At 45.3% G+C, this 14060-nt stretch overlaps 1 pseudogene across 1 annotated transcript; it reads right to left on the bottom strand.

Annotated features, from left to right (window-relative positions):
- Positions 1 to 675: 675 nt before the first annotated feature.
- Positions 676 to 13606, bottom strand: LOC143633648 (putative E3 ubiquitin-protein ligase RF298; annotated as a pseudogene). The gene is made up of 3 exons (XR_013153700.1): positions 13554 to 13606; positions 1473 to 3269; positions 676 to 1386 (listed from the first exon to the last, which is right to left on the bottom strand). The product of XR_013153700.1 is annotated as a putative E3 ubiquitin-protein ligase RF298 (transcript).
- Positions 13607 to 14060: the final 454 nt, after the last annotated feature.

Here is a 14060-nt window from a genome sequence, read left to right as displayed (position 1 = left end):
TTTGTTCCTGTAAAAGCCATTGACCATTCTTGGTCGTGTATACACTTGAGCAACAAGATGGACCCAACGAATGAACATTTGATCACATATACACTTGAAAGATCAAGACATGCCCAATCGAAAAACAATGTGTACTCGCATAGCACTTTTTGCTCAAGAATACAATTTAAGTTGAAAGATCAAGACAGGCTCAACCAAAGAGCAATTTGCTCCCACAGAGAGAATTTTAATTGTGTATACACTCGATCGATTAAGAGGGACTCAACCGAATAATAATTTGCACCACATAGCAGTTTTTGGTCATATACACAGAAAGATCAACAGAGTCAACCAAGTCTAAGGTAGTCGGGATTGATGAAAGAACTAATCGTTTCGCAAAAACACTTGCTTTTAAAAAGACCAACTGTTTTACATCTTTTAAAACTCATGCACAAAGGTCCTTGAAACTCAAAACATTGCCATTCCAATTTATTTATTTTTTTAAATACATGTTTTTAATTTTTCAATACTAAGGTTCCATCTTCCAGCTGGTTTTCCTAGTACCTTGGTAACATCTAACTTTGGTTATTCCATACTCACAATAAACGGCCAAATTATTAAAGTTATAAATGTGATCATCGAGTTATATGTATGCCATCCCAATTATAAAGAAAAACACATAAGCTAAAACGGCCATTAAAAGTAACCATGTCGGTCGGTATTATTAACTTAAGTAAAGGGAAATCATGACATAACATCCCATAAAAGACACTTGTTTTTCTTTCTTCTCTTCACTTGTTTCAAACTCATAATAACAAGCTCAGTTCATAAACAGGTAAATCATACCATAAACACAAAGACAAAACAAACCTGATTATTTAAGTATAGAGGCTCAGGCACGCGCATAACGTACTGGCACACGTTGTTGAATAGGTCCTCTACAAGACGGGCAGTCCTTCATCCCTTGTTTTTCGTGAAGCTCGTTGCATTTTGTACAAACCACTTGATGTGCGCATGGGAGAAATACAACCGACATTTCTTCTGATAAACACATTACATATTCCCGTTCACGTTTCACCCCTCCGGTAACACTAACAGTATTAGTAACAGTAACAGTAACAGTTTCAGGTATACAACGCCTGTCACTTAGTTTATTAGCATAGCTCCCATTGACACCTTGCCTTAACGCAGCTATTTTTGAAGAATCGGATTTCAGCCTTATTAATGAGATTTCCTTCTCGAGCTTATTAATATCGTCTTTGTATTTTTTAAGGTTTTATCGGCTTTTAGTCTAGTTAAATCTTCTCTTGATTTAGCTAAAACTTCACTTTCTTGCCTCTTGATTTTAATCTTAATCGCTTGATTAATCAGTTCTTGTTTAGCTTTCTCTTCATGTTTCCATTTTGTCTGCATATTACGCACTTTCAATGAGAAATTATTAAATCAAGCAAAAAACATGAAACGATTCATGAATCATGAACACATTTACACACCTCAAGTTGATCTCTTTGTTCTTTAGCCTGTTCAAGATCTTCTTTCAGTTGATCTAACTTACGCCTCTCGGTTATAAGCTCTTCTTGAAACAATGTTTTCTGCTTTTCCCAAAACTGTAGCTGCATCAACGTCTTCTTCTCTCTTTTCGCCACCTCATCACAGCTGGCAGCTGACTCAGCAGCCTGTAAATTTGCAGCCTCCATCTTCAACCTCAAATTATCATTCTCAACCTCCAGTCTTCTAACAGCAGTATCCACACGGCCCACCTGATTACTCGCCTTCATTAAAGCATTCTCCATTTCCGTTAACTTCTTCATTGTGTTATCCTCCAACGCCTGTTTTTCCTTTTTTAACCTTTCGACTTCTTGTTTCTCTTGTCTAAGTGTTTTAAGCTCAGCTTTGTCTTTACCAAGCCTGCGCGCAGCTTGCATAACCTTCTGATTCGCCCACTCAGTCCATAACTGTAACTGGTTTGGAAGATCGTGCACACGTGGCACAAGTTTTGATATTGCTTCATCTCTTCTGTCATGTGGGGTCCATCGTGCAAACAGTTTGTCATATCGCATGGCTGAAAAACTAATGGGAGCCTCGGTTTTTACAGGTAGTGAAAGTGATAACTCTGTTGAAGTATTGTTCATATTATTGGTCTTCAAGGAAGCATTTTTAAGGACGGTAGATGTAGATTCCGTCACAGATTTCAGCTTCTGATCCAAGATTAAGCCACCGATGCTATTAAGTTTTCCAGATCTAGAACCACCTTTAGATTGGTAGCTTTTATCCAATTGAACTGATTTTTGTCTTAATATATCTCTCTTACTAATGTCATTAACTTTTCTACTTAATACAGGCTTTACTTCATGATTTTGGGATGAAAGGTTGAAGGATCTGGTTATTGTTTTCTGTGATGCAAATCCATCCAAAACAAAAGGAGACTTCGGTTTTGAATGACGAACTTTTGTCTTTAACGGTGAGTCATTCACGCAATTATGCACACACTGACCATTTGAAGGCACATCACCAGCTAAAGTACATGACTCGTCACCATCCAATGCACAAGCTTGAGACACATTCATGTCGGTTATCAACAAGCACCACATTGCATCCCCTGTGCTAAACGAAGGCCGGATTTCACGAACGACACAAACAAGTTCTGCTAATAAATACTTCTCCATTTGCTGCAAGTTTTCAAACTGATGCTCATGTTCCTTCCATGGGTCGATATCTTGCTCGTTTCTAAGAACAATCAAAGTGTTTTCAACTATACTTGACACAATATCTTGACAACCACAACAAAGACCGGATTTCAAAATACCCTTTGTAGCAGCTTCTTCAGTGTAACCACAAGACACGATTTTCTTAACCACGGTTTTAAACATCGTGTCTAAATTCATTAACACGAGCTCTTCCAGTTGAGATTCCGTAAGATCACTCCAATCAGCATCATGAAATCCATTACTTGCATCCGGTTCAACTCTATTTGATCCTACCATTTCTGCTGCACAAGATAACCCTAAATCAAGTTTGATAGAATCTGTGTTTTCATGACTAAAACTACACATGTCACACCCATTATCATGCCCGTGACACTCGAATTTCTCAGCAGAAAACTCATAAGTGAAGCATTCTGGCTGCAAAGACGAAACTGTTTTCTGCGAACCGATTGGAGGCGACGGATCTGCTCTGTACTTCCTCTTGTTCCTACTTGCTTTCTCTTGAACCGTCATAACAGGCAATACATGACTCGATTTTGCAACAACAGTAGCCATTATTTGCAGGTTCACAACAGAATCAATTTCCTATTAATTTCAGAAATAATATAGATTGATATCAGTTATTCATGCAGCATTTTTATCAGTGCATATGTGTGTAATTGACATAACAAACATATATAACCAATGGGTTAAGTTATCCTACATAGTCTTCTAAATCTGTGAAGGTTACAAAGAAACAATGAATCGCAAAAATATAACACAATGTCGAGGAAAAAAATATACAATAACGAAAATAAACAAAAAAACACAATGATAAATAAAATACAGTTATCTAAAAAAAATTCTAAAATCTACAAGCCAGAAATTGAAAAGCAAAACCCTAAAAACCAATATCGTAGAGTTTGCCGAGACGGTTGCAAGGCCCGCTAGTTTGAATTCAGTCAGAGTCCGTTTGATACTCTTCCTACAACTTGCTAGTTTTAGAACACTACGTATTTGAACCCAACCCACAAACATATATAACCATTTATCAAGTTATAAACTATACACACTTCATGTAATTAACTAAACATACAAATTAATATTATATTAAACAAAAATAATAATGTGTGTGTGTAATTAACAAACAAACATATATATAATCAGTAATCAATTTCTCATCAAGTTATAAACAAACACTTCTTGTAACTAACGAAATTAATATTAAGTTAAACAGAAATAATAATTGCACATACAAATAATAATAATGCAGATGTGTGTAATTAACAAAACCAACATATACAATCAATTATCAGTTTTTCATCAAGCTATAAACTATAAACACTTGATATAATTAAAAAAATATGCTGAAGAAATACTAATTGACCCCGGCAGACTACGGATAATCTGAGGGTTAAATAGATGTTTCCCACGAGGGTTGTGTCCGACAAGATGGTTATTCTTCCGATGACCCGCAAAACAGACACCGTGAGCTCGTCACTGAGAAGGGGGGGCGGGGTACCTCCTTGTGACCACCCTCCAGCGTGAGAATCAGACTAGATTGCTCTTGAATATAAGTGTATATTAAGAGAAATGACTAGGGCAGATATCAGATGATATATGGAGATATAAGATGATAATAAGATGATGATACCGTTCCAAGGTGTTGAAGTATTTATAGCCGAAGGTAGGTTTCCAAGCAGGTACAGCCGGCTGAATAGTATTCCTGTTCTACCAACTGTGGGCTACGCACGTGCCATGCTGATGGTTGGTGGGTAGGCAGCGGCTGATAGTGACCAGGCCGGCTGTGTACTATTCCTTTTCCACCAACTGCAGGCTATGGACGTGCCCCGACAGGGGTTGGTGAGTAGGCAGCGGCTGATAGTGACTTTAAGTACTAGAGCGTGCTGCCCGTCGTACTGTTGTCAGTGAGCTGTCGTAGCTTTGGTCAGATGTTTTGTCCATACCTTGGCAGGTACAGTACAAAAGATCCTCCAGTATCGTACGGACTGGCTCATTTGGGCGGGAGTATTCCCGGCTTTGGGCGGGAGTGTTCCCGGCTTGCTCATTCCTTCTTCAGGTGACATTACTGAATTATTTGAGAGTTAGTGCCTTGTGCGTGTAGCCTTGCTGTGCGGGTAGCCTTCCCTGATGGCTAGTATCCGTAGCTGCGGGAACAGGCGGAGTACGTCGACCATTGGGAGGCGTTTCCTGCGGGAGCAGCTTGCGTACTGCGCGTAAGGACGTCGCGTCTCTGAGCATGGTGGGTCCTGCGGATCCAGTTGGTCTTTGCGCAGACGTCCCTCTTTAAGGTGAGTCTTGCGGGTCCAACCGCGCAGACGTCGCTCTTTGAGGTGAGTCTTGCGGGTCCGACTGCGCAGACGTCTCTGTTTGAGGTGAGTCTTGCGGGTCCAACTGGGCTCTGCTGGGACCTACCTCTTCAAGTCCCCCCAGTCCAATGTTCTTCTCATGAATTGTTAATAAGTGAGGTGAACTTTTGGACTTCAGCAAAGGGGTTTTGAAAAGGGTTTAGTTTTAAGGTCTCCGCGGGGATTCTTCCTGCGGGTTTCCTAATGTCACGTGCAGAATTTCCCACTGTTCTGCTTGATCTTTGGGTATGATGCGGGTAGGTGTGTAACCTCCTCGCAAGTCGGGAGCGTTGAGTTTCACTTGTGTAGATTCTCCACGGGGTTTTGGTAGTTTTAAACATAGTGATCAATTATGTTAAACAACCAATTCCATCTTGGAGCTTCCAACAATCTGGTTCTCAACGTTCCCGCTATGCGGGGATGTTATATCCCTTTCCGCAAGCATGGCCCAGAAGATCCTTCTTGGTTTCAATTCCTGCGGAGTGCTAAGTATGTGAAGGGTTTCGCCTTGACACTGTACCCGCACTCGTCTTATAGTTACTTTACTTCCAAGGTATTCCTGGTTTCAATTCCCTGTGGGTGCTAAGTATGTGAAGGGTTTTGCCTTGAAACTGTACCCGCACCTGTCTTATAGTTACTTGGTTGCCGAGGTATTCTTGGCTTCAATTCCCTGCGGGTGCTAAGTATGTGAAGGGTTTTGCCTTGACACTGTACCCGCACCCGTCTTATAGTTACTTGGTTGCCAAGGTAAGGGGGTAAAGTCCCGCTTACCTTTGAATCTTTTTGAATCTTTTTGAATTTTTTTGAAATTCGAAGAGTTGGTGAAAGGATAAGACCAGTCCAACTGTTGAAGGGACGTCAGCGTGGTGTGACGGTTTCTTCTGACAGTTTCAGGACGTGCATGAAGTTATGGCGACGTGACAGTATATGGTCATTCCAGACGTTTTTTCAGGCGCGTGGGCGCGAGTTTTTGGGCGCGTGGGCACGAAGTTTACGGCACGCGTCCTGTCAACAGCTGTTGCCAGCGTGCTCTTTCCACGTGTCATAGTTTCATTGCACCTGCGCTTTCCTCTCTCCTTCGCATTAAATTCATCGCATTCATTGCGATGAGTATATAAAGGGAGGAGAGGATGCATCTCAACTCACAGTTTCACTTTCTTCTTCTTCTAAGCGATTTCCGGCGAATACTCTAACTTTTCCGTCGAGCATTCTCCTGAAATCGTTCTTCTTTCCATCCTCCAAAACATGTATTCTACTCATGATCTTGAAGTTACTGCTGAAGAGTCGGACGTGTATTCCGAGAACCCGACGTCCACTTCTGATAAGGACGATAAGAGTACTGCTGGCGAGTGCCAATGTGCTCTTCCCGTCGACCTTTTTCAATACATCGTCAGGAAGTTCATGCTCGAGCCTTTCGAGCCTGAGTTTCCTGAGTCTCATCAGACGGTGTACGATGCCCCGAAAGGCAAGATAGGGGTATATGCTGCATTCTTCGTTTATGGGAATCTCAGGTTCCCACTGACGAAGTTTGTGTACCGTGTTTTGGAGATACACGGTGTACACCTAACGGAGGTGCACCCGATGGCGATTGCAAAGGTTCGCCACTTTGAATGGGTGTGCCATATTCTGGGCGTTGATCCCCGCGTCGACCGCCTGATGACCTTCTATTCCTGGAGGTGCATCCAGGGCTGGTATACCTTGGTCAATCGGATCAAGGGTTTGAAGATCTGCGCTACCGAGCGCAGTCTTCGTTCTTGGAAGCGGGAGTTTTTCTATGTCTCCGCTCGCGTCGTCCCCATTGCGATGACGTTCAAGAACGGGAGGGCGCTCCCTAGCCTTCACGCCTCCAATTACCAAGAGGCGGAATGGTTCGCTAAGATCTCCCAGATCCAGACTCCGGTTTACCGCTTTGCGGAGTCTGGGATGGTGATGCTTGGGATGAGCCGGGTATGGAAGGATGCTGGGGCAGAGGCGCCGCAGATTCCCATCGTCCTCGAATACGGTTTGAACTATATCCCTTACGGTATGCTTTCATATCTTCTTGCTGATTTTGGGTTTTTCTTCTAACTGTTTATGTTTATTTTCAGAGGGGAACAATTTGCAGTCGCTTCTGCAACCGCGTGAGAGCGGTGGTCCCGCTCGGCTGGGTACTCGTGCTCTCGACGAGAACGAGTTGCCCATCTTGGAGCAAACGGCGGATAGGTTTGTGGAGGTCTACCCGCCGGGCCACGAGATTCTGAGCGCCAGGCGGCCAGGTAAGGGATTATTTAACCCTCGCCCTCTCAATGCTCAAACCTCTGCTGGAATTCCTCTAATTATGTCATCTTCTGATGAGGAATCCGCAGATGGTCCTTTCTTCGTGAGAAAGAAGAAGGCTGCTGGCGGGAAGGGCAAGGCGAAGGTTGCCTCCACCGCCGATCCGGGGAACCGGTCTGACTCGGGGTCCGAGAGCGAGGAGGCGGCGGGGAACCCTGGTGGTGGCGAGACCACTGTTCCGGAGGTTGAGACAGCTGTCACCTCCGAACAGGCCCGTACGACGACGGTGACCGGTATGAAGAGGCCGGCTCCATCGGGTTCGTCCCCGCCTGTTCGCACCTTCAAGCTCAAGAGGACTCGTAAGTATAAACTTCATTTACTTTAACTGCATCTCTCCGCCATTGTATTTAAACATCTTGTCTTCATGAAGGCGTGGATGCTACCGCATTCCAGAGTGGAGCGGGGAGGAGCATTTCTGGACCCATGACGGTAGGTTTGGTCAACCTACCCGAGGCGACGACCCAGGCAGCTGCGCCTGTTTCAAGTGTTGGTTCAGTTGCTCATCCCGTTGAGGCAACTGTTCCAACTGTGACGTCGTCTCCGCCGGCTGTCAGTGCCATATTCACTGAGTCCTTCACTGAGCCGGCGGTGAGTTTTTCTGCGGGTTCCTCCGCAGCGGCGGCCACGGTTGTGAGTTCACCTCCAGTGAGTTCACCACCGATGGTTTCTACCGCGGCGGCTTCAACCGTGCCTCCGGCACCGGCGATTACCTCGTCCCCGGCCGGTTCAGCAGGTATGTTCAGCGTTGGGGCTTCTAGCCAATCCCTGCCTCCTTCCCATCTGCCTGACCTCTTGGATGGATATCCCTTAGGTTCGGGTGATGGGTTTGGCGGCTACCGGCCTGTTGTCGACCTTACAGGTGCATAGGGTTATTTTGGCCTATATTTTTTTTTATCATCTCTTCCTAACTGCTTTTTGTTTTTGCAGTGTCGGATTCGAATGAGGTGTATGTTCCGCGGTGGAACATCCGCCGGGGAACAACCCTTCGGACGGCTGTGGACTGCGTCGAGTGGGCGCGTCACGCGGCCCCAAGTGGCGCGTTGGGGGAAGCCATGTCTAGCTACCAGGAGGGTAGGCTGACAAATGAGCTTCGGATTCTCCTTGCCCAGATGCAGCCGCGCGTCGAGTTGCTTTGTCGTGAAAACGACAAGTTAAAGGCTGCGCGTATCCAAGAAGTGGCTCAGGCGCGGGCTATCCGGGAGGAGAACAGGAGACTTTCCGCAATTGCTGCGGAGAAGGAAAAGGCCTTCAAGGCCCTCGAGGTTGAAGTGCAGGCCCGGCTCGAGGCCCGTTCCAAAGCTACCCAAGCTGTTAACGAACAGCTTCGGTTGGCTAAGGAAACTGCGCGGAACGCGACCGAGAGGGCCACCAAGGCTGAAGCCGTTGCTGAACCTCTGCGCGCCGAAAATGAGGAGCTTAAGCCAAACTAGAGAGGCTTCAGCAGGCTCATGATGCTTTGGCTATGGAAGACGCCAAGAAGCTTCAAGAGATCTTGGATCAGAGGGGTATGCTTGACCATACTGAGCATAAGCTGAAGGGCGTTGAAGAGGCTGCTGCTAAGGAAGTGTTGCTTGCCAACCTTAACAAGAATGAAGCCGAACGACCCCGTGACCAAGCTCAAGCTGCCCTCCAAGAAGCTCTGATTACCAAGGAATGGCTTCTACGAGAAGCGTTGTCGCAGGTATGCGTAGCTTCATAATATCTTTACGCTTTTCTTTGTGCTTAGAAAAGGTTTTGATACTTGTATTTTTTCTTGTTGTAGGTTGTGCATCGAGTCTTCACGAACACATCTTATGACGACGCCATGAGCGCAACCCTCAACGCTTCTCATGAGGATGGGGAAAAGGCTGGCTTCCTGCTTGGTCTAGGGTTTGTTGAGAAGGGCATCCTGCTTTCCAACTTCCCTCTATATGATGTGGATACTGAAGCTGCTTATGACCAAGCAGTGAACCAGTATGCTGCCTTCCCGCATCCGGTGGTGGAGAAGGTGAACGAGATTGCTGCTGCTGATGATGGACTAACCATTCTCAAGACTTTCCTTGAACCGCCACAGCCAGCTGATGGTGCGGGTACAAGTGGGTTTGGAGGGAATGGTCCTGATGTTTGAACCTTGAGATCCCTTCCCACCGTTAGGATAGATTTATATTTCTGTAGGCTGGTAGATACCCGGCCATTCTTGTAATGTTTGAATTTTTTATGAAATATAAATGTTTGTGCGGGTAGGACCGCCACTTTCACTGGATGACTTGTTTATAACCGTTATATGACTTGCTCATGCATATTATAGGTTAATTTGGCACTTTTTTTGCCGCATAAACAATATATGATTCGCTCGTGCATACTTTAGTTAACTTTGCAATTTTCCAAGTGTTTTGAATAAGTTAACCGTTCGACGCGCGGTAGTCAATAGGTTAGTGTTCAGTTTCCTCTATTATGATTGTGCGGGTAGGACCGTCACTTTCATTTAGTGGGATGACCAATCTTCACCTATGACTGACCTGCGTGAAGGTTTGCCGTTTTTTGTGTTTATGCGGGTTTTGCCGCCGTCCACACGCAACGACGTCTCCACTTATTTATGCGGTGAATACCGGCATATCAGTGTTGAATAAGTAAACCGTTCGACGCGCGGTTGTCAATAGGTTAGTGTTCAATTTCCTCTATCATGATTGTGCGGGTAGGACCGTCACTTTCATTTAGTAGGATGACCAAACTTTACCTATAACTGACCTGCGTGAAGGTTTGCCGTTTTTTGTGTTTATGCGGGTTTTGCCGCCGTCCACACGCAACGACGTCTCCATTTATTTATGCGGTGAATACCGGCATCAGTGTTTTGAATAAGTTAACCGTTCGACGCGCGGTTGTCAATAGGTTAAAGTTCAGTTTCCTCTATCATGATTGTGCGGATTGGACCGGCACTTTCATTTAGTGGGATGACCAAACTTTACCTATAACTGACCTGCGTGAAGGTTGTCCTCATCTGTTAGAAATTTTTGCCGTTTTTTGTGTTTATGCGGGTTTTGCCGCCGTCCACACGCAACGACTTACTTCCCCACTTATTTATGCGGTGAATACCGGCATATCAGTGTGGAAAGTTTATAAGTATAAATGTAAGATCATCAGCGTCAATGTGATAAGGAAAATCATTTCCATTAGAAGTGGCTCTGGGCCTTTTCTTTACAAGTTTGGAATTGATCTACATGCAGCCTGTGTAATTGAGCTCCCTTCCATGTTCTTGAGATGGGAGTGTCATCGAGCCTTTCGAGCCGAAATGCACTTGGTTCGGAATCTCGTTGTTTACGCAGTATGTAGTCTCCAACATTGAAGCTGCAATTTCATTCGTGTTTTTCCCAACTGGGGTTCAACACGCATTAGCCTGCTCAGCGTTCATTATGCCACGAGGTGCGTGAGCGTCCCATCTCTGACAAATGCCTCGACGATGTCCTTCAAGTCTAAGCATTCCTCGGTGGTGTGGCCTCTTGTCCTGTGGAAGTCACAGAATTTGCTTTGATCAGCGTTTGGATGCTGTCGGATAATTGGAGCCTCTGGCCATGGGAGCCTCTCAGTGGCGAATATATCGGTGACGCTTTTGGTGAGTGGCGTCCATCTGAAGTTCCGTTTCGACGACTGCATGTTGTCCTTTCCGCCTAACCGAGGGTGCGAGCCGGACGAGGTGTCAAAGTTTACCCTTGACTGCCAAATACCTAGCTTCCTCTTTTTGTTTAGTCGGGCGGTAAGGACGTTGTTTTCTCTTGTTTTCTGGGTGTAGAGGTTTGTGCTTTGGGGAAGATCTCTACCCAGTTGCTTTTCCGTTTCCGCGAAGCGTTTAGCTGCTGTCATGATGGCATCCCATGTGGATGGCATGCCGTCTTTACCCGTTAAGGTGCGGATGAGCTCTGGATCTTTCGCGCCCTGGATGAAAGCAGCGCGAACAAGATCTTCGCTAATAGCGCCCAAACTCAGCTTCTTTGAGTTGAAGCGAGTGATGAAGTCTAGCAAAGATTCATCTTCCTCTCGGATGCAGTTGAGGATCGTCCATTGCTCTTCAGTGTACTTTCTTTGTTGACTGAAGTGTTGACTGAACTTCTGTTGGAAGTCTGCCCAATCGTAGATGTGGTGGACCGGTAGACGGTCAAACCACGCTCTGGCTGCTCCAACCAGCGTCATCTGGAACATATAACACCACGTGGGTTCCGTCCAGTTGCTGACGGTTGCCCCCGCTATGAATCTGTTCAAATGATCGTCTGGGTCAGATATACCATCATAAGTGCCGATGTTGGACATCTGTTTGGCACTTCTCGGGGCGATTGCTTCCGCAATGTCCCTTGCAAACTTGGATGTTCCCGCATTTGCAGCAGTTGGTCTAAAGGCTTTGGAGAAGTCGCGTGGGTTTCCCCCCGCGTTCCTTGGTTTGAAGGTGTCTTCGAAATTCCTTCTCGGTTGGAAGTCCGTTTCGTTACGCTTCCCTTTTGCCCTATGGCGAGGGTTTGCGTCGGTGTCGGATTCCTCCCGATCATCGTCCGAGTACTAGCACTCACTGCTCATGTTGAGCTGTTGAGTGTGCTTCCGAATTCGTCAGCCTGTTGGAGTGAATGCAAGCGTTCATCCAACTCAGCTTGGAATTCCTTCTGACGTGCTTCGGCCCACGCTTTAACTTGATCGAGTGTTTGGGCGGGGGAGCCTCGTCTGTTGTCTCTCCAACTGTGCATTGGTGAATCCCAGTGAAGGATTGTTTACTGCACTTGCCCCGGCTCGGGTAACCGGGGTAGTGTTCGTAAAATTTACTGCATTTGCCCCGGCTTGGGTAACCGGGGTAGTGTACGTAAATATTGTGTACTCGCCGGTGTTCCCCCCAGTAGCTGGGGTTGTGGTTACCGGGGTTTCTTGGTCACTCGTTGGCCTTGGCAACGGAGTAACCTTAACCATCTTTCCAGAAGTTTGAAAAAACTGAATAAGAATAATTTCTAGCTTTTATGCACGGATGGCGCCAATGAAGAAACACTAATTGACCCCGGCAGACTACGGATAATCTGGGGGTTAAATAGATGTTTCTCACGAGGGTTGTATCCGGCAAGATGTTTATTCTTCCGATGACCTGCAAAACAGACACCGTGAGCTCGTCACTGAGAAGGGGGGGGGGTACCTCCTTGTGACCACCCTCCGGCGTGAGAATCAGACTAGATTGCTCTTGAATATAAGTGTATATTAAGAGAAATGACTAGGGCAGATATCAGATAATATATGGAGATATAAGATGATAATAAGATGATTATACCGTTCCAAGGTGTTGGAGTATTTATAGCAGAAGGTAGGTTTCCAAGCAGGTACAGCCGGCTGAATAGTATTCCTGTTCTACCAACTGTGGGCTACGCACGTGCCATGCTGATGGTTGGTGGGTAGGCAGCGGCTGATAGTGACCAGGCCGGCTGTGTACTATTCCTTTTCCACCAACTGCAGGCTATGGACGTGCCCCGACAGGGGTTGGTGAGTAGGCAGCGGCTGATAGTAACTTTAAGTACTAGAGCGTGCTGCCCGTCGTACTGTTGTTAGTGAGCTGTCGTAGCTTTGGTCAGATGTTTTGTCCATACCTTGGCAGGTACAGTACAAAAGATCCTCCAGTATCGTACGGACTGGCTCATTTGGGCGGGAGTATTCCCGGCTTTGGGCGGGAGTGTTCCCGGCTTGCTCATTCCTTCTTCAGGTGACATTACTGAATTATTTGAGAGTTAGTGCCTTGTGCGTGTAGCCTTGCTGTGCGGGTAGCCTTCCCAGATGGCTAGTATCCGTAGCTGCGGGAACAGGCGGAGTACGTCGACCATTGGGAGGCGTTTCCTGCGGGAGCAGCTTGCGTACTGCGCGTAAGGACGTCGCGTCTCTGAGCATGGTGGGTCCTGCGGATCCAGTTGGTCTTTGCGCAGACGTCCCTCTTTAAGGTGAGTCTTGCGGGTCCAACCGCGCAGACGTCGCTCTTTGAGGTGAGTCTTGCGGGTCTGACTGCGCAGACGTCTCTGTTTGAGGTGAGTCTTGCGGGTCCAACTGGGCTCTGCTGGGACCTACCTCTTCATATGCCAAACCCCATCATCCAATAACAATAATAATCAAAAGCCATAAGCAGAAACACTTGATGTAATAAACAAAATACGCAAAACCCAACATCAAATAATAATACTCAAAACCCATAATAAGCTAAAACAAGTTAAAATCATACCAAAAGCTTCAAGGGATTGAATCAATTCAATTAGTTACCTGCAACAGAAACCAAAGAATTCAATCGTTAATTACTAATTCAAGCAATTGAGATTGAAATTGAAATCGTATCGGATAATTAGCGATGATTATACCGATTTGGGGGAATCAGAGATGCAGCATCGGAAGAAAATCTGATCGATTTTTATTTTTATAATTTTTTTTATTAATATTAAATTTTTGTGTTTTTGGTTTCTGTAGTAGAATAGATTAGAACTTTGAACGTGTCTCTCTGTGTGCCTCTTTATAAGTTTTAGCTCTTTTGTGGACGATTCCTAATACTTGTTTCTAGAATTACAAACTTTTTTCTTTTTTTCAAAAAAGAACACTAGTTTATATAATAAAATAAAATATATTGTATACAAGCTTAGAACTAATGTATGTAGGTAAGCAATGTAACTATGATGACTGAATTACTATCTTTTTATGATAACTGACGTCGCTAATCATTCACGGGTTGGATGGCTAG

The sequence above is a fragment of the Bidens hawaiensis genome, unplaced genomic scaffold, assembly GCF_021521415.1.
Source record: "Bidens hawaiensis isolate Kalapana, Puna unplaced genomic scaffold, B.hawaiensis_p1.1 tig00006836_1, whole genome shotgun sequence".
In the NCBI taxonomy this organism is placed as follows: Eukaryota; Viridiplantae; Streptophyta; class Magnoliopsida; order Asterales; family Asteraceae; genus Bidens; species Bidens hawaiensis.
Note: the sequence above shows the minus strand (reverse complement) of the source record. Positions and strands in the feature narration are given on the sequence as shown.